Here is a 27,664-nt window from a genome sequence, read left to right as displayed (position 1 = left end):
CACACATTTGGATATTCAATTTGTACACAGAGTTATGATGTTCAGTCTAATCTGCAAATTGGTTCCAAGAGCATGTCTTAAAATTATTTTATTGTATTGACTCTGTTCATGCTGATAATCCCATCATAATTTTTCAGTATCATTACAAACTGTAGAAAGAGCTTTTCCATAATTAAACTTTAAAGATAGCAACAATGGTATATACATTGTATTGTACCGTGCATGAATCAACTTCATCAGTTGATCCAGAAGAGTTTTGAATTGACAACTGTAGCTGCCAGAAGGCTTTTTTGGTCATGTAAGCATATATAAAGTACAAATGCAAGCATACTCAAGGTAATGACCACTATTGGTCACAAATATCTCAATATAAAGACATTCTGTCATATCATTTTGAAGGCATTCCAGACTAAGGAGCACAAGGTTTGTGAGGCATGGAAAACATGACCAACATTTCCTCAATTTTATATATACACCTATTCAACATACAACAGCAAACTGAAAGTTTATTTAAATTGTTTAATAGGTTATTAACTGCATGTCCCAAGCAGGCATTTCAGCAGTGGGCATTTGTTAAAAGTGTATATTTGGAGAATGAGCTACAACTAATAATATCCAATAAGATTACTGAAATTTGAAGAAAACTCTTTTCCACCATAATTCAGACCCCGTATTGGTCACAGTTCTGGCTACTTATGTGGCTCCATCTCTCAGGGGTTAGAGCACTGGTCTCGTAAACCAGGGGTCATGAGGTCCAATCTCACTGGGACCTAGTGTTTCCCAATGTTAAAATAGTCTATGCAATATCTTTAAGTGAGGAGAACCATTTCAATTTGGTCACACATTTGGATATTCAATTTGTACACAGAGTTATGATGTTCAGTCTAATCTGCTGATTGGTTACAAGAGCATGTCTAAAACATATTTGTTGCATTTTATTGGGCCGATTCTGTTCATGCTTATAGTTCCAACAAGTTTTTCACTATTATTATGAAACTATGGTAAGAGCTTTCCAATAATTTAACTTTAATGATAGCACAAAAACATACACATTAGGAGGTTTTTAATACTTCTCACCCTGTTGTACACCTGTTCTGTTTCTGCTGACAGGCATGGTATTATCATTTCAGCTCACTACAGGACACTCTAACACAAAGTTGGAGAGCCATTAAAAATATGTCCAACTTTTTCAATATTTTCTATATAATTCAATTCAAGCAAAGACAGCTAATTTTTGCATTTATTTGATTTTCTGAAAAAGTTATATACTACATGCCTCAATCAAGGATATTGCAAATTTGTAGATTTTTTTTGTGAAAAGTCTACATTGGGACAAAAAGTGACAATAAAATGATAACAGAGATTTGAAATTTGCAGAAGATTTTTTTTCCATCACTAAGCAGAATGAACATACATAGTGCTGAAGGCAAGGCTCCATAGCTCAGGGGTTAGAGCACTGGTCTTGTAAACCAGGGGTAGTGAGTTCAAATCTCACTGGGGCCTAGTGCTACTTTCTTGTTACTGCTGCTAAAATATAAATTGCAGCTCCCAATGTTGAAATAGTCTGCTCAAGAGCTTTAAGTGAGGAGAACCATTTCAATTTGGTCACACATTTGGATATTCAATTTGTACACAGAGTTATGATGTTCAGTCTAATCTGCAAATTGGTTCCAAGAGCATGTCTTAAAATTATTTTATTGTACTGATTCTGTTCATGCTGATAATCCCATCATAATTTTTCAGTATCATTACAAACTGTAGAAAGAGCTTTTCCATAATTAAACTTTAAAGATAGCAACAATGGTATATACATTGTATTGTACCGTGCATGAATCAACTTCATCAGTTGATCCAGAAGAGTTTTGAATTGACAACTGTAGCTGCCAGAAGGCTTTTTTGGTCATGTAAGCATATATAAAGTACAAATGCAAGCATACTCAAGGTAATGACCACTATTGGTCACAAATATCTCAATATAAAGACATTCTGTCATATCATTTTGAAGGCATTCCAGACTAAGGAGCACAAGGTTTGTGAGGCATGGAAAACATGACCAACATTTCCTCAATTTTATATATACACCTATTCAACATACAACAGCAAACTGAAAGTTTCTTTAAATTGTTTAATAGGTTATTAACTGCATGTCCCAAGCAGGCATTTCAGCAGTGGGCATTTGTTAAAAGTGTATATTTGGAGAATGAGCAACAACTAATAATATCCAATAAGATTACTGAAATTTGAAGAAAACTCTTTTCCACCATAATTCAGACCCCGTATTGGTCACAGTTCTGGCTACTTATGTGGCTCCATCTCTCAGGGGTTAGAGCACTGGTCTCGTAAACCAGGGGTCATGAGGTCCAATCTCACTGGGACCTAGTGTTTCCCAATGTTAAAATAGTCTATGCAATATCTTTAAGTGAGGAGAACCATTTCAATTTGGTCACACATTTGGATATTCAATTTGTACACAGAGTTATGATGTTCAGTCTAATCTGCTGATTGGTTACAAGAGCATGTCTAAAACATATTTGTTGCATTTTATTGGGCCGATTCTGTTCATGCTTATAGTTCCAACAAGTTTTTCACTATTATTATGAAACTATGGTAAGAGCTTTCCAATAATTTAACTTTAATGATAGCACAAAAACATACACATTAGGAGGTTTTTAATACTTCTCACCCTGTTGTACACCTGTTCTGTTTCTGCTGACAGGCATGGTATTATCATTTCAGCTCACTACAGGACACTCTAACACAAAGTTGGAGAGCCATTAAAAATATGTCCAACTTTTTCAATATTTTCTATATAATTCAATTCAAGCAAAGACAGCTAATTTTTGCATTTATTTGATTTTCTGAAAAAGTTATATACTACATGCCTCAATCAAGGATATTGCAAATTTGTAGATTTTTTTTGTGAAAAGTCTACATTGGGACAAAAAGTGACAATAAAATGATAACAGAGATTTGAAATTTGCAGCAGATTTTTTTTCCATCACTAAGCAGAATGAACATACATAGTGCTGAAGGCAAGGCTCCATATCTCAGGGGTTAGAGCACTGGTCTTGTAAACCAGGGGTCGTGAGTTCAAATCTCGCTGGGGCCTAGTGCTACTTTCTTGTTACTGCTGCTAAAATATAAATTGCAGCTCCCAATGTTGAAATAGTCTGCTCAAGAGCTTTAAGTGAGGAGAACCATTTCAATTTGGTCACACATTTGGATATTCAATTTGTACACAGAGTTATGATGTTCAGTCTAATCTGCAAATTGGTTCCAAGAGCATGTCTTAAAATTATTTTATTGTATTGACTCTGTTCATGCTGATAATCCCATCATAATTTTTCAGTATCATTACAAACTGTAGAAAGAGCTTTTCCATAATTAAACTTTAAAGATAGCAACAATGGTATATACATTGTATTGTACCGTGCATGAATCAACTTCATCAGTTGATCCAGAAGAGTTTTGAATTGACAACTGTAGCTGCCAGAAGGCTTTTTTGGTCATGTAAGCATATATAAAGTACAAATGCAAGCATACTCAAGGTAATGACCACTATTGGTCACAAATATCTCAATATAAAGACATTCTGTCATATCATTTTGAAGGCATTCCAGACTAAGGAGCACAAGGTTTGTGAGGCATGGAAAACATGACCAACATTTCCTCAATTTTATATATACACCTATTCAACATACAACAGCAAACTGAAAGTTTATTTAAATTGTTTAATAGGTTATTAACTGCATGTCCCAAGCAGGCATTTCAGCAGTGGGCATTTGTTAAAAGTGTATATTTGGAGAATGAGCTACAACTAATAATATCCAATAAGATTACTGAAATTTGAAGAAAACTCTTTTCCACCATAATTCAGACCCCGTATTGGTCACAGTTCTGGCTACTTATGTGGCTCCATCTCTCAGGGGTTAGAGCACTGGTCTCGTAAACCAGGGGTCATGAGGTCCAATCTCACTGGGACCTAGTGTTTCCCAATGTTAAAATAGTCTATGCAATATCTTTAAGTGAGGAGAACCATTTCAATTTGGTCACACATTTGGATATTCAATTTGTACACAGAGTTATGATGTTCAGTCTAATCTGCTGATTGGTTACAAGAGCATGTCTAAAACATATTTGTTGCATTTTATTGGGCCGATTCTGTTCATGCTTATAGTTCCAACAAGTTTTTCACTATTATTATGAAACTATGGTAAGAGCTTTCCAATAATTTAACTTTAATGATAGCACAAAAACATACACATTAGGAGGTTTTTAATACTTCTCACCCTGTTGTACACCTGTTCTGTTTCTGCTGACAGGCATGGTATTATCATTTCAGCTCACTACAGGACACTCTAACACAAAGTTGGAGAGCCATTAAAAATATGTCCAACTTTTTCAATATTTTCTATATAATTCAATTCAAGCAAAGACAGCTAATTTTTGCATTTATTTGATTTTCTGAAAAAGTTATATACTACATGCCTCAATCAAGGATATTGCAAATTTGTAGATTTTTTTTGTGAAAAGTCTACATTGGGACAAAAAGTGACAATAAAATGATAACAGAGATTTGAAATTTGCAGAAGATTTTTTTTCCATCACTAAGCAGAATGAACATACATAGTGCTGAAGGCAAGGCTCCATAGCTCAGGGGTTAGAGCACTGGTCTTGTAAACCAGAGGTCGTGAGTTCAAATCTCAATGGGGCCTAGTGCTACTTTCTTGTTACTGCTGCTAAAATATAAATTGCAGCTCCCAATGTTGAAATAGTCTGCTCAAGAGCTTTAAGTGAGGAGAACCACTTCAATTTGGTCACACATTTGGATATTCAATTTGTACACAGAGTTATGATGTTCAGTCTAATCTGCAAATTGGTTCCAAGAGCATGTCTTAAAATTATTTTATTGTATTGACTCTGTTCATGCTGATAATCCCATCATAATTTTTCAGTATCATTACAAACTGTAGAAAGAGCTTTTCCATAATTAAACTTGAAAGATAGCAACAATGGTATATACATTGTATTGTACCGTGCATGAATCAACTTCATCAGTTGATCCAGAAGAGTTTTGAATTGACAACTGTAGCTGCCAGAAGGCTTTTTTGGTCATGTAAGCATATATAAAGTACAAATGCAAGCATACTCAAGGTAATGACCACTATTGGTCACAAATATCTCAATATAAAGACATTCTGTCATATCATTTTGAAGGCATTCCAGACTAAGGAGCACAAGGTTTGTGAGGCATGGAAAACATGACCAACATTTCCTCAATTTTATATATACACCTATTCAACATACAACAGCAAACTGAAAGTTTCTTTAAATTGTTTAATAGGTTATTAACTGCATGTCCCAAGCAGGCATTTCAGCAGTGGTCATTTGTTAAAAGTGTATATTTGGAGAATGAGCTACAACTAATAATATCCAATAAGATTACTGAAATTTGAAGAAAACTCTTTTCCACCATAATTCAGACCCCGTATTGGTCACAGTTCTGGCTACTTATGTGGCTCCATCTCTCAGGGGTTAGAGCACTGGTCTCGTAAACCAGGGGTCATGAGGTCCAATCTCACTGGGACCTAGTGTTTCCCAATGTTAAAATAGTCTATGCAATATCTTTAAGTGAGGAGAACCATTTCAATTTGGTCACATATTTGGATGGTTAATTTGGACAAAGACATATGATGTTCAGTCTAATCTGCTGATTGGTTACAAGAGCATGTCTAAAACATATTTGTTGCATTTTATTGGGCCGATTCTGTTCATGCTGATAGTTCCAACAAGTTTTTCACTATTATTATGAAACTATGGTAAGAGCTTTCCAATAATTTGACTTTAATGATAGCACAAAAACACACACATTAGGAGGTTTTTAATACTTCTCACCCTGTTGTACACCTGTTCTGTTTCTGCTGACAGGCATGGTATTATCATTTCAGCTCACTACAGGACACTCTAACACAAAGTTGGAGAGCCATTAAAAATATGTCCAACTTTTCAATATTTTCTATATAATTCAATTCAAGCAAAGACAGCTAATTTTTGCATTTATTTGATTTTCTGAAAAAGTTATATACTACATGCCTCAATCAAGGATATTGCAAATTTGTAGAATTTTTTTGTGAAAAGTCTACATTGGGACAAAAAGCCACAATAAAATGATAACAGAGATTTGAAATTTGCAGAAGATTTTTTTCCATCACTAAGCAGAATGAACATACATAGTGCTAAAGGCAAGGCTCCATAGCTCAGGGGTTAGAGCACTGGTCTTGTAAACCAGGGGTAGTGAGTTCAAATCTCACTGGGGCCTAGTGCTACTTTCTTGTTACTGCTGCTAAAATATAAATTGCAGCTCCCAATGTTGAAATAGTCTGCTCAAGAGCTTTAAGTGAGGAGAACCATTTCAATTTGGTCACACATTTGGATATTCAATTTGTACACAGAGTTATGATGTTCAGTCTAATCTGCAAATTGGTTCCAAGAGCATGTCTTAAAATTATTTTATTGTACTGATTCTGTTCATGCTGATAATCCCATCATAATTTTTCAGTATCATTACAAACTGTAGAAAGAGCTTTTCCATAATTAAACTTTAAAGATAGCAACAATGGTATATACATTGTATTGTACCGTGCATGAATCAACTTCATCAGTTGATCCAGAAGAGTTTTGAATTGACAACTGTAGCTGCCAGAAGGCTTTTTTGGTCATGTAAGCATATATAAAGTACAAATGCAAGCATACTCAAGGTAATGACCACTATTGGTCACAAATATCTCAATATAAAGACATTCTGTCATATCATTTTGAAGGCATTCCAGACTAAGGAGCACAAGGTTTGTGAGGCATGGAAAACATGACCAACATTTCCTCAATTTTATATATACACCTATTCAACATACAGCAGCAAACTGAAAGTTTCTTTAAATTGTTTAATATGTTATTAACTGCATGTCCCAAGCAGGCATTTCAGCAGTGGGCATTTGTTAAAAGTGTATATTTGGAGAATGAGCTACAACTAATAATATCCAATAAGATTACTGAAATTTGAAGAAAACTCTTTTCCACCATAATTCAGACCCCGTATTGGTCACAGTTCTGGCTACTTATGTGGCTCCATCTCTCAGGGGTTAGAGCACTGGTCTCGTAAACCAGGGGTCATGAGGTCCAATCTCACTGGGACCTAGTGTTTCCCAATGTTAAAATAGTCTATGCAATATCTTTAAGTGAGGAGAACCATTTCAATTTGGTCACACATTTGGATATTCAATTTGTACACAGAGTTATGATGTTCAGTCTAATCTGCTGATTGGTTACAAGAGCATGTCTAAAACATATTTGTTGCATTTTATTGGGCCGATTCTGTTCATGCTTATAGTTCCAACAAGTTTTTCACTATTATTATGAAACTATGGTAAGAGCTTTCCAATAATTTAACTTTAATGATAGCACAAAAACATACACATTAGGAGGTTTTTAATACTTCTCACCCTGTTGTACACCTGTTCTGTTTCTGCTGACAGGCATGGTATTATCATTTCAGCTCACTACAGGACACTCTAACACAAAGTTGGAGAGCCATTAAAAATATGTCCAACTTTTTCAATATTTTCTATATAATTCAATTCAAGCAAAGACAGCTAATTTTTGCATTTATTTGATTTTCTGAAAACGTTATATACTACATGCCTCAATCAAGGATATTGCAAATTTGTAGATTTTTTTTGTGAAAAGTCTACATTGGGACAAAAAGTGACAATAAAATGATAACAGAGATTTGAAATTTGCAGAAGATTTTTTTTCCATCACTAAGCAGAATGAACATACATAGTGCTGAAGGCAAGGCTCCATATCTCAGTGGTTAGAGCACTGGTCTTGTAAACCAGGGGTCGTGAGTTCAAATCTCGCTGGGGCCTAGTGCTACTTTCTTGTTACTGCTGCTAAAATATAAATTGCAGCTCCCAATGTTGAAATAGTCTGCTCAAGAGCTTTAAGTGAGGAGAACCATTTCAATTTGGTCACACATTTGGATATTCAATTTGTACACAGAGTTATGATGTTCAGTCTAATCTGCAAATTGGTTCCAAGAGCATGTCTTAAAATTATTTTATTGTATTGACTCTGTTCATGCTGATAATCCCATCATAATTTTTCAGTATCATTACAAACTGTAGAAAGAGCTTTTCCATAATTAAACTTTAAAGATAGCAACAATGGTATATACATTGTATTGTACCGTGCATGAATCAACTTCATCAGTTGATCCAGAAGAGTTTTGAATTGACAACTGTAGCTGCCAGAAGGCTTTTTTGGTCATGTAAGCATATATAAAGTACAAATGCAAGCATACTCAAGGTAATGACCACTATTGGTCACAAATATCTCAATATAAAGACATTCTGTCATATCATTTTGAAGGCATTCCAGACTAAGGAGCACAAGGTTTGTGAGGCATGGAAAACATGACCAACATTTCCTCAATTTTATATATACACCTATTCAACATACAGCAGCAAACTGAAAGTTTCTTTAAATTGTTTAATATGTTATTAACTGCATGTCCCAAGCAGGCATTTCAGCAGTGGGCATTTGTTAAAAGTGTATATTTGGAGAATGAGCTACAACTAATAATATCCAATAAGATTACTGAAATTTGAAGAAAACTCTTTTCCACCATAATTCAGACCCCGTATTGGTCACAGTTCTGGCTACTTATGTGGCTCCATCTCTCAGGGGTTAGAGCACTGGTCTCGTAAACCAGGGGTCATGAGGTCCAATCTCACTGGGACCTAGTGTTTCCCAATGTTAAAATAGTCTATGCAATATCTTTAAGTGAGGAGAACCATTTCAATTTGGTCACACATTTGGATATTCAATTTGTACACAGAGTTATGATGTTCAGTCTAATCTGCTGATTGGTTACAAGAGCATGTCTAAAACATATTTGTTGCATTTTATTGGGCCGATTCTGTTCATGCTTATAGTTCCAACAAGTTTTTCACTATTATTATGAAACTATGGTAAGAGCTTTCCAATAATTTAACTTTAATGATAGCACAAAAACATACACATTAGGAGGTTTTTAATACTTCTCACCCTGTTGTACACCTGTTCTGTTTCTGCTGACAGGCATGGTATTATCATTTCAGCTCACTACAGGACACTCTAACACAAAGTTGGAGAGCCATTAAAAATATGTCCAACTTTTTCAATATTTTCTATATAATTCAATTCAAGCAAAGACAGCTAATTTTTGCATTTATTTGATTTTCTGAAAAAGTTATATACTACATGCCTCAATCAAGGATATTGCAAATTTGTAGATTTTTTTTGTGAAAAGTCTACATTGGGACAAAAAGTGACAATAAAATGATAACAGAGATTTGAAATTTGCAGAAGATTTTTTTTCCATCACTAAGCAGAATGAACATACATAGTGCTGAAGGCAAGGCTCCATATCTCAGGGGTTAGAGCACTGGTCTTGTAAACCAGGGGTCGTGAGTTCAAATCTCGCTGGGGCCTAGTGCTACTTTCTTGTTACTGCTGCTAAAATATAAATTGCAGCTCCCAATGTTGAAATAGTCTGCTCAAGAGCTTTAAGTGAGGAGAACCATTTCAATTTGGTCACACATTTGGATATTCAATTTGTACACAGAGTTATGATGTTCAGTCTAATCTGCAAATTGGTTCCAAGAGCATGTCTTAAAATTATTTTATTGTATTGACTCTGTTCATGCTGATAATCCCATCATAATTTTTCAGTATCATTACAAACTGTAGAAAGAGCTTTTCCATAATTAAACTTTAAAGATAGCAACAATGGTATATACATTGTATTGTACCGTGCATGAATCAACTTCATCAGTTGATCCAGAAGAGTTTTGAATTGACAACTGTAGCTGCCAGAAGGCTTTTTTGGTCATGTAAGCATATATAAAGTACAAATGCAAGCATACTCAAGGTAATGACCACTCTTGGTCACAAATATCTCAATATAAAGACATTCTGTCATATCATTTTGAAGGCATTCCAGACTAAGGAGCACAAGGTTTGTGAGGCATGGAAAACATGACCAACATTTCCTCAATTTTATATATACACCTATTCAACATACAACAGCAAACTGAAAGTTTATTTAAATTGTTTAATAGGTTATTAACTGCATGTCCCAAGCAGGCATTTCAGCAGTGGGCATTTGTTAAAAGTGTATATTTGGAGAATGAGCTACAACTAATAATATCCAATAAGATTACTGAAATTTGAAGAAAACTCTTTTCCACCATAATTCAGACCCCGTATTGGTCACAGTTCTGGCTACTTATGTGGCTCCATCTCTCAGGGGTTAGAGCACTGGTCTCGTAAACCAGGGGTCATGAGGTCCAATCTCACTGGGACCTAGTGTTTCCCAATGTTAAAATAGTCTATGCAATATCTTTAAGTGAGGAGAACCATTTCAATTTGGTCACACATTTGGATATTCAATTTGTACACAGAGTTATGATGTTCAGTCTAATCTGCTGATTGGTTACAAGAGCATGTCTAAAACATATTTGTTGCATTTTATTGGGCCGATTCTGTTCATGCTTATAGTTCCAACAAGTTTTTCACTATTATTATGAAACTATGGTAAGAGCTTTCCAATAATTTAACTTTAATGATAGCACAAAAACATACACATTAGGAGGTTTTTAATACTTCTCACCCTGTTGTACACCTGTTCTGTTTCTGCTGACAGGCATGGTATTGTCATTTCAGCTCACTACAGGACACTCTAACACAAAGTTGGAGAGCCATTAAAAATATGTCCAACTTTTTCAATATTTTCTATATAATTCAATTCAAGCAAAGACAGCTAATTTTTGCATTTATTTGATTTTCTGAAAAAGTTATATACTACATGCCTCAATCAAGGATATTGCAAATTTGTAGATTTTTTTTGTGAAAAGTCTACATTGGGACAAAAAGTGACAATAAAATGATAACAGAGATTTGAAATTTGCAGAAGATTTTTTTTCCATCACTAAGCAGAATGAACATACATAGTGCTGAAGGCAAGGCTCCATAGCTCAGGGGTTAGAGCACTGGTCTTGTAAACCAGGGGTCGTGAGTTCAAATCTCAATGGGGCCTAGTGCTACTTTCTTGTTACTGCTGCTAAAATATAAATTGCAGCTCCCAATGTTGAAATAGTCTGCTCAAGAGCTTTAAGTGAGGAGAACCATTTCAATTTGGTCACACATTTGGATATTCAATTTGTACACAGAGTTATGATGTTCAGTCTAATCTGCAAATTGGTTCCAAGAGCATGTCTTAAAATTATTTTATTGTACTGATTCTGTTCATGCTGATAATCCCATCATAATTTTTCAGTATCATTACAAACTGTAGAAAGAGCTTTTCCATAATTAAACTTTAAAGATAGCAACAATGGTATATACATTGTATTGTACCGTGCATGAATCAACTTCATCAGTTGATCCAGAAGAGTTTTGAATTGACAACTGTAGCTGCCAGAAGGCTTTTTTGGTCATGTAAGCATATATAAAGTACAAATGCAAGCATACTCAAGGTAATGACCACTATTGGTCACAAATATCTCAATATAAAGACATTCTGTCATATCATTTTGAAGGCATTCCAGACTAAGGAGCACAAGGTTTGTGAGGCATGGAAAACATGACCAACATTTCCTCAATTTTATATATACACCTATTCAACATACAACAGCAAACTGAAAGTTTCTTTAAATTGTTTAATAGGTTATTAACTGCATGTCCCAAGCAGGCATTTCAGCAGTGGTCATTTGTTAAAAGTGTATATTTGGAGAATGAGCTACAACTAATAATATCCAATAAGATTACTGAAATTTGAAGAAAACTCTTTTCCACCATAATTCAGACCCCGTATTGGTCACAGTTCTGGCTACTTATGTGGCTCCATCTCTCAGGGGTTAGAGCACTGGTCTCGTAAACCAGGGGTCATGAGGTCCAATCTCACTGGGACCTAGTGTTTCCCAATGTTAAAATAGTCTATGCAATATCTTTAAGTGAGGAGAACCATTTCAATTTGGTCACATATTTGGATGGTTAATTTGGACAAAGACATATGATGTTCAGTCTAATCTGCTGATTGGTTACAAGAGCATGTCTAAAACATATTTGTTGCATTTTATTGGGCCGATTCTGTTCATGCTGATAGTTCCAACAAGTTTTTCACTATTATTATGAAACTATGGTAAGAGCTTTCCAATAATTTAACTTTAATGATAGCACAAAAACACACACATTAGGAGGTTTTTAATACTTCTCACCCTGTTGTACACCTGTTCTGTTTCTGCTGACAGGCATGGTATTATCATTTCAGCTCACTACAGGACACTCTAACACAAAGTTGGAGAGCCATTAAAAATATGTCCAACTTTTCAATATTTTCTATATAATTCAATTCAAGCAAAGACAGCTAATTTTTGCATTTATTTGATTTTCTGAAAAAGTTATATACTACATGCCTCAATCAAGGATATTGCAAATTTGTAGAATTTTTTTGTGAAAAGTCTACATTGGGACAAAAAGCGACAATAAAATGATAACAGAGATTTGAAATTTGCAGAAGATTTTTTTCCATTACTAAGCAGAATGAACATACATAGTGCTGAAGGCAAGGCTCCATAGCTCAGGGGTTAGAGCACTGGTCTTGTAAACCAGGGGTCGTGAGTTCAAATCTCAATGGGGCCTAGTGCTACTTTCTTGTTACTGCTGCTAAAATATAAATTGCAGCTCCCAATGTTGAAATAGTCTGCTCAAGAGCTTTAAGTGAGGAGAACCATTTCAATTTGGTCACACATTTGGATATTCAATTTGTACACAGAGTTATGATGTTCAGTCTAATCTGCAAATTGGTTCCAAGAGCATGTCTTAAAATTATTTTATTGTACTGATTCTGTTCATGCTGATAATCCCATCATAATTTTTCAGTATCATTACAAACTGTAGAAAGAGCTTTTCCATAATTAAACTTTAAAGATAGCAACAATGGTATATACATTGTATTGTACCGTGCATGAATCAACTTCATCAGTTGATCCAGAAGAGTTTTGAATTGACAACTGTAGCTGCCAGAAGGCTTTTTTGGTCATGTAAGCATATATAAAGTACAAATGCAAGCATACTCAAGGTAATGACCACTATTGGTCACAAATATCTCAATATAAAGACATTCTGTCATATCATTTTGAAGGCATTCCAGACTAAGTAGCACAAGGTTTGTGAGGCATGGAAAACATGACCAACATTTCCTCAATTTTATATATACACCTATTCAACATACAGCAGCAAACTGAAAGTTTCTTTAAATTGTTTAATAGGTTATTAACTGCATGTCCCAAGCAGGCATTTCAGCAGTGGTCATTTGTTAAAAGTGTATATTTGGAGAATGAGCTACAACTAATAATATCCAATAAGATTACTGAAATTTGAAGAAAACTCTTTTCCACCATAATTCAGACCCCGTATTGGTCACAGTTCTGGCTACTTATGTGGCTCCATAGCTCAGGGGTTAGAGCACTGGTCTCGTAAACCAGGGGTCATGAGGTCCAATCTCACTGGGACCTAGTGTTTCCCAATGTTAAAATAGTCTATGCAATATCTTTAAGTGAGGAGAACCATTTCAATTTTGTCACATATTTGGATGGTTAATTTGGACAAAGACATATGATGTTCAGTCTAATCTGCTGATTGGTTACAAGAGCATGTCTAAAACATATTTGTTGCATTTTATTGGGCCGATTCTGTTCATGCTGATAGTTCCAACAAGTTTTTCACTATTATTATGAAACTATGGTAAGAGCTTTCCAATAATTTAACTTTAATGATAGCACAAAAACACACACATTAGGAAGTTTTTAATACTTCTCACCCTGTTGTACACCTGTTCTGTTTCTGCTGACAGGCATGGTATTATCATTTCAGCTCACTACAGGACACTCTAACACAAAGTTGGAGAGCCATTAAAAATATGTCCAACTTTTTCAATATTTTCTATATAATTCAATTCAAGCAAAGACAGCTAATTTTTGCATTTATTTGATTTTCTGAAAAAGTTATATACTACATGCCTCAATCAATGATATTGCAAATTTGTAGAATTTTTTTGTGAAAAGTCTACATTGGGACAAAAAGCGACAATAAAATGATAACAGAGATTTGAAATTTGCAGAAGATTTTTTTCCATCACTAAGCAGAATGAACATACATAGTGCTGAAGGCAAGGCTCCATAGCTCAGGGGTTAGAGCACTGGTCTTGTAAACCAGGGGTCGTGAGTTCAAATCTCACTGGGGCCTAGTGCTACTTTCTTGTTACTGCTGCTAAAATATAAATTGCAGCTCCCAATGTTGAAATAGTCTGCTCAAGAGCTTTAAGTGAGGAGAACCATTTCAATTTGGTCACACATTTGGATATTCAATTTGTACACAGAGTTATGATGTTCAGTCTAATCTGCAAATTGGTTCCAAGAGCATGTTTTAAAATTATTTTATTGTACTGATTCTGTTCATGCTGATAATCCCATCATTTTTTTTCAGTATCATCACAAACTGTAGAAAGAGCTTTTCCATAATTAAACTTTAAAGATAGCAACAATGGTATATACATTGTATTGTACCGTGCATGAATCAACTTCATCAGTTGATCCAGAAGAGTTTTGAATTGACAACTGTAGCTGCCAGAAGGCTTTTTTGGTCATGTAAGCATATATAAAGTACAAATGCAAGAATACTCAAGGTAATGACCACTATTGGTCACAAATATCTCAATATAAAGACATTCTGTCATATAATTTTGAAGGCATTCCAGACTAAGGAGCACAAGGTTTGTGAGGCATGGAAAACATGACCAACATTTCCTCAATTTTATATATACACCTATTCAACATACAACAGCAAACTGAAAGTTTCTTTAAATTGTTTAATAGGTTATTAACTGCATGTCCCAAGCAGGCATTTCAGCAGTGGTCATTTGTTAAAAGTGTATATTTGGAGAATGAGCTACAACTAATAATATCCAATAAGATTACTGAAATTTGAAGAAAACTCTTTTCCACCATAATTCAGACCCCGTATTGGTCACAGTTCTGGCTACTTATGTGGCTCCATCTCTCAGGGGTTAGAGCACTGGTCTCGTAAACCAGGGGTCATGAGGTCCAATCTCACTGGGACCTAGTGTTTCCCAATGTTAAAATAGTCTATGCAATATCTTTAAGTGAGGAGAACCATTTCAATTTGGTCACACATTTGGATATTCAATTTGTACTCAGAGTTATGATGTTCAGTCTAATGTGCTGATTGGTTACAAGAGCATGTCTAAAACATATTTGTTGCATTTTATTGGGCCGATTCTGTTCATGCTGATAGTTCCAACAAGTTTTTCACTATTATTATGAAACTATGGTAAGAGCTTTCCAATAATTTAACTTTAATGATAGCACAAAAACACACACATTAGGAGGTTTTTAATACTTCTCACCCTGTTGTACACCTGTTCTGTTTCTGCTGACAGGCATGGTATTATCATTTCAGCTCACTACAGGACACTCTAACACAAAGTTGGAGAGCCATTAAAAATATGTCCAACTTTTTCAATATTTTCTATATAATTCAATTCAAGCAAAGACAGCTAATTTTTGCATTTATTTGATTTTCTGAAAAAGTTATATACTACATGCCTCAATCAAGGATATTGCAAATTTGTAGAATTTTTTTGTGAAAAGTCTACATTGGGACAAAAAGCGACAATAAAATGATAACAGAGATTTGAAATTTGCAGAAGATTTTTTTCCATCACTAAGCAGAATGAACATACATAGTGCTGAAGGCAAGGCTCCATAGCTCAGGTTTAGAGCACTGGTCTTGTAAACCAGGGGTCGTGAGTTCAAATCTCACTGGGGCCTAGTGCTACTTTCTTGTTACTGCTGCTAAAATATAAGTTGCAGCTGCCAATGTTGAAATAGTCTGCTCAAGAGCTTTAAGTGAGGAGAACCATTTCAATTTGGTCACACATTTGGATATTCAATTTGTACACAGAGTTATGATGTTCAGTCTAATCTGCAAATTGGTTCCAAGAGCATGTCTTAAAATTATTTTATTGTACTGATTCTGTTCATGCTGATAATCCCATCATAATTTTTCAGTATCATTACAAACTGTAGAAAGAGCTTTTCCATAATTAAACTTTAAAGATAGCAACAATGGTATATACATTGTATTAATCTGTATTGTACCGTGCAGGAATCAACTTCATCAGTTGATCCAGAAGAGTTTTGAATTGACAACTGTAGCTGCCAGAAGGCTTTTTTGGTCATGTAAGCATATATAAAGTACAAATGCAAGCATACTCAAGGTAATGACCACTATTGGTCACAAATATCTCAATATAAAGACATTCTGTCATATCATTTTGAAGGCATTCCAGACTAAGGAGCACAAGGTTTGTGAGGCATGGAAAACATGACCAACATTTCCTCAATTTTATATATACACCTATTCAACATACAACAGCAAACTGAAAGTTTCTTTAAATTGTTTAATAGGTTATTAACTGCATGTCCCAAGCAGGCATTTCAGCAGTGGTCATTTGTTAAAAGTGTATATTTGGAGAATGAGCTACAACTAATAATATCCAATAAGATTACTGAAATTTGAAGAAAACTCTTTTCCACCATAATTCAGACCCCGTATTGGTCACAGTTCTGGCTACTTATGTGGCTCCATCTCTCAGGGGTTAGCGCACTGGTCTCGTAAACCAGGGGTCATGAGGTCCAATCTCACTGGGACCTAGTGTTTCCCAATGTTAAAATAGTCTATGCAATATCTTTAAGTGAGGAGAACCATTTCAATTTGGTCACACATTTGGATATTCAATTTGTACACAGAGTTATGATGTTCAGTCTAATCTGCTGATTGGTTACAAGAGCATGTCTTAAACATATTTGTTGCATTTTATTGGGCCGATTCTGTTCATGCTGATAGTTCCAACAAGTTTTTCACTATTATTATGAAACTATGGTAAGAGCTTTCCAATAATTTAACTTTAATGATAGCACAAAAACACACACATTAGGAGGTTTTTAATACTTCTCACCCTGTTGTACACCTTTTCTGTTTCTGCTGACAGGCATGGTATTATCATTTCAGCTCACTACAGGACACTCTAACACAAAGTTGGAGAGCCATTAAAAATATGTCCAACTTTTTCAATATTTTCTATATAATTCAATTCAAGCAAAGACAGCTAATTTTTGCATTTATTTGATTTTCTGAAAAAGTTATATACTACATGCCTCAATCAAGGATATTGCAAATTTGTAGAATTTTTTTGTGAAAAGTCTACATTGGGACAAAAAGCGACAATAAAATGATAACAGAGATTTGAAATTTGCAGAAGATTTTTTTCCATCACTAAGCAGAATGAACATACATAGTGCTGAAGGCAAGGCTCCATAGCTCAGGGGTTAGAGCACTGGTCTTGTAAACCAGGGGTCGTGAGTTCAAATCTCACTGGGGCCTAGTGCTACTTTCTTGTTACTGCTGCTAAAATATAAATTGCAGCTGCCAATGTTGAAATAGTCTGCTCAAGAGCTTTAAGTGAGGAGAACCATTTCAATTTGGTCACACATTTGGATATTCAATTTGTACACAGAGTTATGATGTTCAGTCTAATCTGCAAATTGGTTCCAAGAGCATGTCTTAAAATTATTTTATTGTACTGATTCTGTTCATGCTGATAATCCCATCATAATTTTTCAGTATCATTACAAACTGTAGAAAGAGCTTTTCCATAATTAAACTTTAAAGATAGCAACAATGGTATATACATTGTATTAATCTGTATTGTACCGTGCAGGAATCAACTTCATCAATTGATCCAGAAGAGTTTTGAATTGACAACTGTAGCTGCCAGAAGGCTTTTTTGGTCATGTAAGCATATATAAAGTACAAATGCAAGCATACTCAAGGTAATGACCACTATTGGTCACAAATATCTCAATATAAAGACATTCTGTCATATCATTTTGAAGGCATTCCAGACTAAGGAGCACAAGGTTTGTGAGGCATGGAAAACATGACCAACATTTCCTCAATTTTATATATACACCTATTCAACATACAACAGCAAACTGAAAGTTTCTTTAAATTGTTTAATAGGTTATTAACTGCATGTCCCAAGCAGGCATTTCAGCAGTGGTCATTTGTTAAAAGTGTATATTTGGAGAATGAGCTACAACTAATAATATCCAATAAGATTACTGAAATTTGAAGAAAACTCTTTTCCACCATAATTCAGACCCCGTATTGGTCACAGTTCTGGCTACTTATGTGGCTCCATCTCTCAGGGGTTAGCGCACTGGTCTCGTAAACCAGGGGTCATGAGGTCCAATCTCACTGGGACCTAGTGTTTCCCAATGTTAAAATAGTCTATGCAATATCTTTAAGTGAGGAGAACCATTTCAATTTGGTCACACATTTGGATATTCAATTTGTACACAGAGTTATGATGTTCAGTCTAATCTGCTGATTGGTTACAAGAGCATGTCTTAAACATATTTGTTGCATTTTATTGGGCCGATTCTGTTCATGCTGATAGTTCCAACAAGTTTTTCACTATTATTATGAAACTATGGTAAGAGCTTTCCAATAATTTAACTTTAATGATAGCACAAAAACACACACATTAGGAGGTTTTTAATACTTCTCACCCTGTTGTACACCTGTTCTGTTTCTGCTGACAGGCATGGTATTATCATTTCAGCTCACTACAGGACACTCTAACACAAAGTTGGAGAGCCATTAAAAATATGTCCAACTTTTTCAATATTTTCTATATAATTCAATTCAAGCAAAGACAGCTAATTTTTGCATTTATTTGATTTTCTGAAAAAGTTATATACTACATGCCTCAATCAAGGATATTGCAAATTTGTAGAATTTTTTTGTGAAAAGTCTACATTGGGACAAAAAGCGACAATAAAATGATAACAGAGATTTGAAATTTGCAGAAGATTTTTTCCATCACTAAGCAGAATGAACATACACAGTGCTGAAGGCAAGGCTCCATAGCTCAGGGGTTAGAACACTGGTCTTGTAAACCAGGGGTCGTGAGTTCAAATCTCACTGGGGCCTAGTGCTACTTTCTTGTTACTGCTGCTAAAATATAAATTGCAGCTGCCAATGTTGAAATAGTCTGCTCAAGAGCTTTAAGTGAGGAGAACCATTTCAATTTGGTCACACATTTGGATATTCAATTTGTACACAGAGTTATGATGTTTAGTCTAATCTGCAAATTGGTTCCAAGAGCATGTCTTAAAATTATTTTATTGTACTGATTCTGTTCATGCTGATAATCCCATCATAATTTTTCAGTATCATTACAAACTGTAGAAAGAGCTTTTCCATAATTAAACTTTAAAGATAGCAACAATGGTATATACATTGTATTAATCTGTATTGTACCGTGCAGGAATCAACTTCATCAGTTGATCCAGAAGAGTTTTGAATTGACAACTGTAGCTGCCAGAAGGCTTTTTTGGTCATGTAAGCATATATAAAGTACAAATGCAAGCATACTCAAGGTAATGACCACTATTGGTCACAAATATCTCAATATAAAGACATTCTGTCATATCATTTTGAAGGCATTCCAGACTAAGGAGCACAAGGTTTGTGAGGCATGGAAAACATGACCAACATTTCCTCAATTTTATATATACACCTATTCAACATACAACAGCAAACTGAAAGTTTCTTTAAATTGTTTAATAGGTTATTAACTGCATGTCCCAAGCAGGCATTTCAGCAGTGGTCATTTGTTAAAAGTGTATATTTGGAGAATGAGCTACAACTAATAATATCCAATAAGATTACTGAAATTTGAAGAAAACTCTTTTCCACCATAATTCAGACCCCGTATTGGTCACAGTTCTGGCTACTTATGTGGCTCCATCTCTCAGGGGTTAGCGCACTGGTCTCGTAAACCAGGGGTCATGAGGTCCAATCTCACTGGGACCTAGTGTTTCCCAATGTTAAAATAGTCTATGCAATATCTTTAAGTGAGGAGAACCATTTCAATTTGGTCACACATTTGGATATTCAATTTGTACACAGAGTTATGATGTTCAGTCTAATCTGCTGATTGGTTACAAGAGCATGTCTTAAACATATTTGTTGCATTTTATTGGGCCGATTCTGTTCATGCTGATAGTTCCAACAAGTTTTTCACTATTATTATGAAACTATGGTAAGAGCTTTCCAATAATTTAACTTTAATGATAGCACAAAAACACACACATTAGGAGGTTTTTAATACTTCTCACCCTGTTGTACACCTGTTCTGTTTCTGCTGACAGGCATGGTATTATCATTTCAGCTCACTACAGGACACTCTAACACAAAGTTGGAGAGCCATTAAAAATATGTCCAACTTTTCAATATTTTCTATATAATTCAATTCAAGCAAAGACAGCTAATTTTTGCATTTATTTGATTTTCTGAAAAAGTTATATACTACATGCCTCAATCAAGGATATTGCAAATTTGTAGAATTTTTTTGTGAAAAGTCTACATTGGGACAAAAAGCGACAATAAAATGATAACAGAGATTTGAAATTTGCAGAAGATTTTTTTCCATCACTAAGCAGAATGAACATACATAGTGCTGAAGGCAAGGCTCCATAGCTCAGGGGTTAGAGCAATGGTCTTGTAAACCAGGGGTCGTGAGTTCAAATCTTACTGGGGCCTAGTGCTACTTTCTTGTTACTGCTGCTAAAATATAAATTGCAGCTCCCAATGTTGAAATAGTCTGCTCAAGAGCTTTAAGTGAGGAGAACCATTTCAATTTGGTCACACATTTGGATATTCAATTTGTACACAGAGTTATGATGTTCAGTCTAATCTGCAAATTGGTTCCAAGAGCATGTCTTAAAATTATTTTATTGTACTGATTCTGTTCATGCTGATAATCCCATCATAATTTTTCAGTATCATTACAAACTGTAGAAAGAGCTTTTCCATAATTAAACTTTAAAGATAGCAACAATGGTATATACATTGTATTAATCTGTATTGTACCGTGCAGGAATCAACTTCATCAGTTGATCCAGAAGAGTTTTGAATTGACAACTGTAGCTGCCAGAAGGCTTTTTTGGTCATGTAAGCATATATAAAGTACAAATGCAAGCATACTCAAGGTAATGACCACTATTGGTCACAAATATCTCAATATAAAGACATTCTGTCATATCATTTTGAAGGCATTCCAGACTAAGGAGCACAAGGTTTGTGAGGCATGGAAAACATGACCAACATTTCCTCAATTTTATATATACACCTATTCAACATACAACAGCAAACTGAAAGTTTCTTTAAATTGTTTAATAGGTTATTAACTGCATGTCCCAAGCAGGCATTTCAGCAGTGGTCATTTGTTAAAAGTGTATATTTGGAGAATGAGCTACAACTAATAATATCCAATAAGATTACTGAAATTTGAAGAAAACTCTTTTCCACCATAATTCAGACCCCGTATTGGTCACAGTTCTGGCTACTTATGTGGCTCCATCTCTCAGGGGTTAGCGCACTGGTCTCGTAAACCAGGGGTCATGAGGTCCAATCTCACTGGGACCTAGTGTTTCCCAATGTTAAAATAGTCTATGCAATATCTTTAAGTGAGGAGAACCATTTCAATTTGGTCACACATTTGGATATTCAATTTGTACACAGAGTTATGATGTTCAGTCTAATCTGCTGATTGGTTACAAGAGCATGTCTAAAACATATTTGTTGCATTTTATTGGGCCGATTCTGTTCATGCTGATAGTTCCAACAAGTTTTTCACTATTATTATGAAACTATGGTAAGAGCTTTCCAATAATTTAACTTTAATGATAGCACAAAAACACACACATTAGGAGGTTTTTAATACTTCTCACCCTGTTGTACACCTGTTCTGTTTCTGCTGACAGGCATGGTATTATCATTTCAGCTCACTACAGGACACTCTAACACAAAGTTGGAGAGCCATTAAAAATATGTCCAACTTTTTCAATATTTTCTATATAATTCAATTCAAGCAAAGACAGCTAATTTTTGCATTTATTTGATTTTCTGAAAAAGTTATATACTACATGCCTCAATCAAGGATATTGCAAATTTGTAGAATTTTTTTGTGAAAAGTCTACATTGGGACAAAAAGCGACAATAAAATGATAACAGAGATTTGAAATTTGCAGAAGATTTTTTCCATCACTAAGCAGAATGAACATACACAGTGCTGAAGGCAAGGCTCCATAGCTCAGGGGTTAGAACACTGGTCTTGTAAACCAGGGGTCGTGAGTTCAAATCTCACTGGGGCCTAGTGCTACTTTCTTGTTACTGCTGCTAAAATATAAATTGCAGCTGCCAATGTTGAAATAGTCTGCTCAAGAGCTTTAAGTGAGGAGAACCATTTCAATTTGGTCACACATTTGGATATTCAATTTGTACACAGAGTTATGATGTTTAGTCTAATCTGCAAATTGGTTCCAAGAGCATGTCTTAAAATTATTTTATTGTACTGATTCTGTTCATGCTGATAATCCCATCATAATTTTTCAGTATCATTACAAACTGTAGAAAGAGCTTTTCCATAATTAAACTTTAAAGATAGCAACAATGGTATATACATTGTATTAATCTGTATTGTACCGTGCAGGAATCAACTTCATCAGTTGATCCAGAAGAGTTTTGAATTGACAACTGTAGCTGCCAGAAGGCTTTTTTGGTCATGTAAGCATATATAAAGTACAAATGCAAGCATACTCAAGGTAATGACCACTATTGGTCACAAATATCTCAATATAAAGACATTCTGTCATATCATTTTGAAGGCATTCCAGACTAAGGAGCACAAGGTTTGTGAGGCATGGAAAACATGACCAACATTTCCTCAATTTTATATATACACCTATTCAACATACAACAGCAAACTGAAAGTTTCTTTAAATTGTTTAATAGGTTATTAACTGCATGTCCCAAGCAGGCATTTCAGCAGTGGTCATTTGTTAAAAGTGTATATTTGGAGAATGAGCTACAACTAATAATATCCAATAAGATTACTGAAATTTGAAGAAAACTCTTTTCCACCATAATTCAGACCCCGTATTGGTCACAGTTCTGGCTACTTATGTGGCTCCATCTCTCAGGGGTTAGCGCACTGGTCTCGTAAACCAGGGGTCATGAGGTCCAATCTCACTGGGACCTAGTGTTTCCCAATGTTAAAATAGTCTATGCAATATCTTTAAGTGAGGAGAACCATTTCAATTTGGTCACACATTTGGATATTCAATTTGTACACAGAGTTATGATGTTCAGTCTAATCTGCTGATTGGTTACAAGAGCATGTCTTAAACATATTTGTTGCATTTTATTGGGCCGATTCTGTTCATGCTGATAGTTCCAACAAGTTTTTCACTATTATTATGAAACTATGGTAAGAGCTTTCCAATAATTTAACTTTAATGATAGCACAAAAACACACACATTAGGAGGTTTTTAATACTTCTCACCCTGTTGTACACCTGTTCTGTTTCTGCTGACAGGCATGGTATTATCATTTCAGCTCACTACAGGACACTCTAACACAAAGTTGGAGAGCCATTAAAAATATGTCCAACTTTTCAATATTTTCTATATAATTCAATTCAAGCAAAGACAGCTAATTTTTGCATTTATTTGATTTTCTGAAAAAGTTATATACTACATGCCTCAATCAAGGATATTGCAAATTTGTAGAATTTTTTTGTGAAAAGTCTACATTGGGACAAAAAGCGACAATAAAATGATAACAGAGATTTGAAATTTGCAGAAGATTTTTTTCCATCACTAAGCAGAATGAACATACATAGTGCTGAAGGCAAGGCTCCATAGCTCAGGGGTTAGAGCAATGGTCTTGTAAACCAGGGGTCGTGAGTTCAAATCTTACTGGGGCCTAGTGCTACTTTCTTGTTACTGCTGCTAAAATATAAATTGCAGCTCCCAATGTTGAAATAGTCTGCTCAAGAGCTTTAAGTGAGGAGAACCATTTCAATTTGGTCACACATTTGGATATTCAATTTGTACACAGAGTTATGATGTTCAGTCTAATCTGCAAATTGGTTCCAAGAGCATGTCTTAAAATTATTTTATTGTACTGATTCTGTTCATGCTGATAATCCCATCATAATTTTTCAGTATCATTACAAACTGTAGAAAGAGCTTTTCCATAATTAAACTTTAAAGATAGCAACAATGGTATATACATTGTATTAATCTGTATTGTACCGTGCAGGAATCAACTTCATCAGTTGATCCAGAAGAGTTTTGAATTGACAACTGTAGCTGCCAGAAGGCTTTTTTGGTCATGTAAGCATATATAAAGTACAAATGCAAGCATACTCAAGGTAATGACCACTATTGGTCACAAATATCTCAATATAAAGACATTCTGTCATATCATTTTGAAGGCATTCCAGACTAAGGAGCACAAGGTTTGTGAGGCATGGAAAACATGACCAACATTTCCTCAATTTTATATATACACCTATTCAACATACAACAGCAAACTGAAAGTTTCTTTAAATTGTTTAATAGGTTATTAACTGCATGTCCCAAGCAGGCATTTCAGCAGTGGTCATTTGTTAAAAGTGTATATTTGGAGAATGAGCTACAACTAATAATATCCAATAAGATTACTGAAATTTGAAGAAAACTCTTTTCCACCATAATTCAGACCCCGTATTGGTCACAGTTCTGGCTACTTATGTGGCTCCATCTCTCAGGGGTTAGCGCACTGGTCTCGTAAACCAGGGGTCATGAGGTCCAATCTCACTGGGACCTAGTGTTTCCCAATGTTAAAATAGTCTATGCAATATCTTTAAGTGAGGAGAACCATTTCAATTTGGTCACACATTTGGATATTCAATTTGTACACAGAGTTATGATGTTCAGTCTAATCTGCTGATTGGTTACAAGAGCATGTCTAAAACATATTTGTTGCATTTTATTGGGCCGATTCTGTTCATGCTGATAGTTCCAACAAGTTTTTCACTATTATTATGAAACTATGGTAAGAGCTTTCCAATAATTTAACTTTAATGATAGCACAAAAACACACACATTAGGAGGTTTTTAATACTTCTCACCCTGTTGTACACCTGTTCTGTTTCTGCTGACAGGCATGGTATTATCATTTCAGCTCACTACAGGACACTCTAACACAAAGTTGGAGAGCCATTAAAAATATGTCCAACTTTTTCAATATTTTATATATAATTCAATTCAAGCAAAGACAGCTAATTTTTGCATTTATTTGATTTTCTGAAAAAGTTATATACTACATGCCTCAATCAAGGATATTGCAAATTTGTAGATTTTTTGTGTGAAAAGTCTACATTGGGACAAAAAGCGACAATAAAATGATAACAGAGATTTGAAATTTGCAGAAGATTTTTTCCATCACTAAGCAGAATGAACATACACAGTGCTGAAGGCAAGGCTCCATAGCTCAGGGGTTAGAACACTGGTCTTGTAAACCAGTGGTCGTGAGTTCAAATCTCACTGGGGCCTAGTGCTACTTTCTTGTTACTGCTGCTAAAATATAAATTGCAGCTCCCAATGTTGAAATAGTCTGCTCAAGAGCTTTAAGTGAGGAGAGCCATTTCAATTTGGTCACACATTTGGATATTCAATTTGTACACAGAGTTATGATGTTCAGTCTAATCTGCAAATTGGTTCCAAGTGCATGTCTTAAAATTATTTTATTGTACTGATTCTGTTCATGCTGATAATCCCATCATAATTTTTCAGTATCATTACAAACTGTAGAAAGAGCTTTTCCATAATTAAACTTTAAAGATAGCAACAATGGTATATACATTGTATTAATCTGTATTGTACCGTGCAGGAATCAACTTCATCAGTTGATCCAGAAGAGTTTTGAATTGACAACTGTAGCTGCCAGAAGGCTTTTTTGGTCATGTAAGCATATATAAAGTACAAATGCAAGCATACTCAAGGTAATGACCACTATTGGTCACAAATATCTCAATATAAAGACATTCTGTCATATCATTTTGAAGGCATTCCAGACTAAGGAGCACAAGGTTTGTGAGGCATGGAAAACATGACCAACATTTCCTCAATTTTATATATACACCTATTCAACATACAACAGCAAACTGAAAGTTTCTTTAAATTGTTTAATAGGTTATTAACTGCATGTCCCAAGCAGGCATTTCAGCAGTGGTCATTTGTTAAAAGTGTATATTTGGAGAATGAGCTACAACTAATAATATCCAATAAGATTACTGAAATTTGAAGAAAACTCTTTTCCACCATAATTCAGACCCCGTATTGGTCACAGTTCTGGCTACTTATGTGGCTCCATCTCTCAGGGATTAGAGCACTGGTCTCGTAAACCAGGGGTCATGAGGTCCAATCTCACTGGGACCTAGTGTTTCCCAATGTTAAAATAGTCTATGCAATATCTTTAAGTGAGGAGAACCATTTCAATTTGGTCACACATTTGGATATTCAATTTGTACACAGAGTTATGATGTTCAGTCTAATCTGCTGATTGGTTACAAGAGCATGTCTAAAACATATGTGTTGCATTTTATTGGGCCGATTCTGTTCATGCTGATAGTTCCAACAAGTTTTTCACTATTATTATGAAACTATGGTAAGAGCTTTCCAATAATTTAACTTTAATGATAGCACAAAAACACACACATTAGGAGGTTTTTAATACTTCTCACCCTGTTGTACACCTGTTCTGTTTCTGCTGACAGGCATGGTATTATCATTTCAGCTCACTACAGGACACTCTAACACAAAGTTGGAGAGCCATTAAAAATATGTCCAACTTTTTCAATATTTTCTATATAATTCAATTCAAGCAAAGACAGCTAATTTTTGCATTTATTTGATTTTCTGAAAAAGTTATATACTACATGCCTCAATCAAGGATATTGCAAATTTGTAGAATTTTTTTGTGAAAAGTCTACATTGGGACAAAAAGCGACAATAAAATGATAACAGAGATTTGAAATTTGCAGAAGATTTTTTTCCATCACTAAGCAGAATGAACATACATAGTGCTGAAGGCAAGGCTCCATAGCTCAGGGTTAGAGTACTGGTCTTGTAAACCAGGGGTCGTGAGTTCAAATCTCACTGGGGCCTAGTGCTACTTTCTTGTTACTGCTGCTAAAATATAAATTGCAGCTGCCAATGTTGAAATAGTCTGCTCAAGAGCTTTAAGTGAGGAGAATCATTTCAATTTGGTCACACATTTGGATATTCAATTTGTACACAGAGTTATGATGTTCAGTCTAATCTGCAAATTGGTTCCAAGAGCATGTCTTAAAATTATTTTATTGTACTGATTCTGTTCATGCTGATAATCCCATCATAATTTTTCAGTATCATTACAAACTGTAGAAAGAGCTTTTCCATAATTAAACTTTAAAGATAGCAACAATGGTATATACATTGTATTAATCTGTATTGTACCGTGCAGGAATCAACTTCATCAGTTGATCCAGAAGAGTTTTGAATTGACAACTGTAGCTGCCAGAAGGCTTTTTTGGTCATGTAA

At 34.9% G+C, this 27,664-nt stretch overlaps 17 non-coding genes across 17 annotated transcripts; all 17 read left to right on the top strand.

Annotated features, from left to right (window-relative positions):
- The first annotated feature begins 1,430 nt into the window (after positions 1 to 1,430).
- Positions 1,431 to 1,503, top strand: TRNAT-UGU (transfer RNA threonine (anticodon UGU)). The gene has a single exon. It is a non-coding gene; the product is annotated as a tRNA-Thr (tRNA).
- A 1,533-nt stretch (positions 1,504 to 3,036) lies between these two features.
- Positions 3,037 to 3,109, top strand: TRNAT-UGU (transfer RNA threonine (anticodon UGU)). The gene has a single exon. It is a non-coding gene; the product is annotated as a tRNA-Thr (tRNA).
- Positions 3,110 to 4,642: 1,533 nt separating this feature from the next.
- TRNAT-UGU (transfer RNA threonine (anticodon UGU)) lies at positions 4,643 to 4,715 on the top strand. The gene has a single exon. It is a non-coding gene; the product is annotated as a tRNA-Thr (tRNA).
- A 1,531-nt stretch (positions 4,716 to 6,246) lies between these two features.
- Positions 6,247 to 6,319, top strand: TRNAT-UGU (transfer RNA threonine (anticodon UGU)). Its single transcript has one exon. It is a non-coding gene; the product is annotated as a tRNA-Thr (tRNA).
- Positions 6,320 to 7,852: 1,533 nt separating this feature from the next.
- TRNAT-UGU (transfer RNA threonine (anticodon UGU)) lies at positions 7,853 to 7,925 on the top strand. Its single transcript has one exon. It is a non-coding gene; the product is annotated as a tRNA-Thr (tRNA).
- Positions 7,926 to 9,458: 1,533 nt separating this feature from the next.
- TRNAT-UGU (transfer RNA threonine (anticodon UGU)) lies at positions 9,459 to 9,531 on the top strand. The gene has a single exon. It is a non-coding gene; the product is annotated as a tRNA-Thr (tRNA).
- Positions 9,532 to 11,064: 1,533 nt separating this feature from the next.
- TRNAT-UGU (transfer RNA threonine (anticodon UGU)) lies at positions 11,065 to 11,137 on the top strand. Its single transcript has one exon. It is a non-coding gene; the product is annotated as a tRNA-Thr (tRNA).
- Positions 11,138 to 12,668: 1,531 nt separating this feature from the next.
- TRNAT-UGU (transfer RNA threonine (anticodon UGU)) lies at positions 12,669 to 12,741 on the top strand. Its single transcript has one exon. It is a non-coding gene; the product is annotated as a tRNA-Thr (tRNA).
- Positions 12,742 to 14,273: 1,532 nt separating this feature from the next.
- On the top strand, positions 14,274 to 14,346 carry TRNAT-UGU (transfer RNA threonine (anticodon UGU)). The gene has a single exon. It is a non-coding gene; the product is annotated as a tRNA-Thr (tRNA).
- A 1,532-nt stretch (positions 14,347 to 15,878) lies between these two features.
- On the top strand, positions 15,879 to 15,950 carry TRNAT-UGU (transfer RNA threonine (anticodon UGU)). The gene has a single exon. It is a non-coding gene; the product is annotated as a tRNA-Thr (tRNA).
- A 1,542-nt stretch (positions 15,951 to 17,492) lies between these two features.
- Positions 17,493 to 17,565, top strand: TRNAT-UGU (transfer RNA threonine (anticodon UGU)). Its single transcript has one exon. It is a non-coding gene; the product is annotated as a tRNA-Thr (tRNA).
- Positions 17,566 to 19,106: 1,541 nt separating this feature from the next.
- On the top strand, positions 19,107 to 19,179 carry TRNAT-UGU (transfer RNA threonine (anticodon UGU)). The gene has a single exon. It is a non-coding gene; the product is annotated as a tRNA-Thr (tRNA).
- A 1,541-nt stretch (positions 19,180 to 20,720) lies between these two features.
- TRNAT-UGU (transfer RNA threonine (anticodon UGU)) lies at positions 20,721 to 20,793 on the top strand. The gene has a single exon. It is a non-coding gene; the product is annotated as a tRNA-Thr (tRNA).
- Positions 20,794 to 22,334: 1,541 nt separating this feature from the next.
- On the top strand, positions 22,335 to 22,407 carry TRNAT-UGU (transfer RNA threonine (anticodon UGU)). The gene has a single exon. It is a non-coding gene; the product is annotated as a tRNA-Thr (tRNA).
- Positions 22,408 to 23,948: 1,541 nt separating this feature from the next.
- TRNAT-UGU (transfer RNA threonine (anticodon UGU)) lies at positions 23,949 to 24,021 on the top strand. The gene has a single exon. It is a non-coding gene; the product is annotated as a tRNA-Thr (tRNA).
- A 1,541-nt stretch (positions 24,022 to 25,562) lies between these two features.
- On the top strand, positions 25,563 to 25,635 carry TRNAT-UGU (transfer RNA threonine (anticodon UGU)). Its single transcript has one exon. It is a non-coding gene; the product is annotated as a tRNA-Thr (tRNA).
- Positions 25,636 to 27,177: 1,542 nt separating this feature from the next.
- On the top strand, positions 27,178 to 27,249 carry TRNAT-UGU (transfer RNA threonine (anticodon UGU)). The gene has a single exon. It is a non-coding gene; the product is annotated as a tRNA-Thr (tRNA).
- Positions 27,250 to 27,664: the final 415 nt, after the last annotated feature.

Source organism: Pseudophryne corroboree, chromosome 11 (assembly GCF_028390025.1).
Source record: "Pseudophryne corroboree isolate aPseCor3 chromosome 11, aPseCor3.hap2, whole genome shotgun sequence".
Classification (NCBI taxonomy): domain Eukaryota; kingdom Metazoa; phylum Chordata; class Amphibia; order Anura; family Myobatrachidae; genus Pseudophryne; species Pseudophryne corroboree.
This window is presented reverse-complemented; position numbering and strand designations above follow the sequence as displayed.